The sequence below is a fragment of the Dipodomys merriami genome, unplaced genomic scaffold (genome assembly GCF_024711535.1).
Source record: "Dipodomys merriami isolate MVZ:Mamm:240054 unplaced genomic scaffold, mDipMer1.0.p SCAF_15, whole genome shotgun sequence".
Classification (NCBI taxonomy): Eukaryota; Metazoa; Chordata; class Mammalia; order Rodentia; family Heteromyidae; genus Dipodomys; species Dipodomys merriami.
The window spans coordinates 11,108,363-11,110,919 of NW_027202826.1; the positions used below are offsets into that span (position 1 = coordinate 11,108,363).

The following is a 2,557-nucleotide window of genomic DNA, read 5'->3' on the forward strand; positions in this document are numbered from 1 at the left end:
TAAGATTAAAAAATATTTGGAGGCTATAGATGTGACTCAATGATAGAGCATTTGTATAGGCATTGGGTTCTATCTCTAGCACCACCACATACATAAAAAAATAACATTTTTTTAACCCATCACTATATTTTCCTGTAACTCGGTATTTTTCTCTAGGATGGTCTACTTTAAAATTAATTCTCTATGGGTGTGTCACAGAGCACCATGAACTAGGTGGCTTAGAATAGTGAGTTTCCCCCCTCATGTTTGTGGAATGAGTCAGAAGTGACAATGTTGGCAGGGGTTTCATTCTTGGGCTCTTCCAGCTTGGTGGCTCCAGGTGTTCTTGGCTTTTGGCCACATCACTCCAATCTCTGCCTCCAGACATTATGTTATACCCTGATCTTCTCTGCATGTCCCTCAAAAGTCCTTTGCTTCTGTCTTTTAAGAACACTTGAGATGATATTTAGGGCCTGAAATCCTTAATTGTATTGGCAGACTTTCTTTTTTTCCAAATAAGATAATACAAATTGTAGAGATGAGGTCTTGATACCTTTGAGTGGCTACTATCAACATACTATTAGTACTTAAAACAAACAATAAGCAACGTTTATTTGCTCTCATTCTTCAGGGAAGAGAAGAGTATGTGTACAAATGACATTAATACAAGGAAAAAAGAAGAAGATCAAAGTGGGCTTCATGGCCCTCTCCTCTGAAATTCTGTCCCAACTGTTTTCAACAGAAGGTAAGCTATTGGGATCTGGAGTGGAAGTATCTTTAGTTCTCTGGGACAGAGATGACTGTGACATATCCAGTTCCTTAGTCTCAGAGTCCCTAGAGAGAAGATCCTATCTCTAAGCTCTCTTGCTGCTTGTTGCAGCTACAAGACTTAGTTGTGGCTAAAAATACACAATCAAGAATTCACTATTGTGCTCGCTGGCAGCACCTATACTATTGGGATAATACAGAGAAGATTAGCAGGGCCCCTGCGCAAGGATGACACGCAAATTCGTGAAGCGTTCCATATTTTTATTGTAATTAGTGATAAAAATAAAAAGATTCTTTTTTGATAAAAAAGAATTCACTATGTGTAATTCCCAGAAAAACTTTCTTCAAAGAGACACAGATAATTTAGGCAATACCTGCATTGCACTTACTGTTTTCTTTTCTGTTTTGTTTCCTTTTTTCCCATTTTCTTTATTCTTTAATTCTGCCTGGAATATAAAATGTGCTGGCTGGTGGCACAGTAGCCATTTTGAACCCCTGATATGTGACTGTTAATCTAGAAATCAGGCACTAGATAGAAATGGAGAAGGACAGAGCTAGGCCCCTGATGAACTATTGATGTGCAGGAACTGTCTACCTCTTCACTTATTTTATGTGAGGGAAACAAACCTTTAACTTCATTAGATACTTTAATTAGTTGTTAATAACCATCTGTTTATTAATAATAATCAGTTTATAATTGATACAATTTCAAAATTTTATTGTTGGCTTTTGGATGAATTTGCCTACCTCCCACTCAAATGTCATTCCTTCAGAGCCGCCTCTTTGGCCAACCATCATGCGTGAGGTTGTCACCCCATCACATTGCCCTGCTCCAGCAATGGACCAGGGCCTGGGCACTGTCCCTGAGCTTCTTGTGCTCAAGGCTAGCACTCTACCACTGGAGCCACATTTCCCCCAGCAATGGTTCTTATTGTGCCTTGCTTGCTTTCCTCCCTTGTTTGTTCTCAATCATTGCTGAAGAATCCAGGCCCTAGGAGAACGGGGATAAGAGTCTTTCCATCATCAGCTGTTGCTGGAGGCGTTCTTGGCATGCGGCAGGTGCTCAGTGAGTATGTGCGGCATGAATCAAGGTGGGCCCTGGGTGGAAGTTGTGCTGTTAAAAGGTTTCAAGAGCCAGGAGCTGGTGGCTCACACCTGTCATCCTAGCTATGCAGGAGGCTAAGATCTGAGGAGAGTGGTTCAAAGCCAACCTGGGTAGAAAAAGTCTATGAGACTCTCTCCAACGAACCAACAAAAAGTCTCAACAGAAGCTTTCTGTGGCTCAAATGGTCGAACACCAGCCTTGAACAACAACAAAAAAATCAAGTGAGAGGGCAAGCCCCTGAGTTCAGGCCCCTGTATCAATGTGTGAGTGCGCGCACGTGCATGCACACACACATACACACACACACACAAAGTTCCAAGTGACTTGAGTGGAAAACCTGCCAGTGACCATTGGCTGGGAGCTGAGTGGGAGGGAGATATGACTCTCCATCTTCCTTCCCCTTTAGAGCAAAGAACCCACTCACCCAGGGTTACCTGCCCGAGCAGAGGGTGAGCTCACGTAGCTGCCTTACACAATCAAGTTGCCTGACCTCTCCCTGCTGGCCTGTGCTGTAGGATCTCAGGTTCCCAAAACTCTTCTGTCAGGACCTGGCTTGGTTCCCCAAGGACCGAAGATGGTGTCATGAACTGGGCTCCATCCACAGTTCAGCATCTTGTCCTCCCCAGATGGTGAGGGGCCTGGCATGGCCTCCTCCCGCTCATTGCTTGGTTAAAACACACGTGGTCTCAGTTACCAGTCTGAATC

The 2,557-nt window shown here is 43.5% G+C and overlaps 1 non-coding gene across 1 annotated transcript; it reads left to right on the top strand.

Moving 5' to 3' along the window:
• Positions 1 to 908: 908 nt before the first annotated feature.
• LOC138827057 (U6 spliceosomal RNA) lies at positions 909 to 1,010 on the top strand. The gene has a single exon (XR_011371933.1). It is a non-coding gene; the product is annotated as a U6 spliceosomal RNA (small nuclear RNA).
• The last annotated feature ends 1,547 nt before the right edge of the window (positions 1,011 to 2,557 follow it).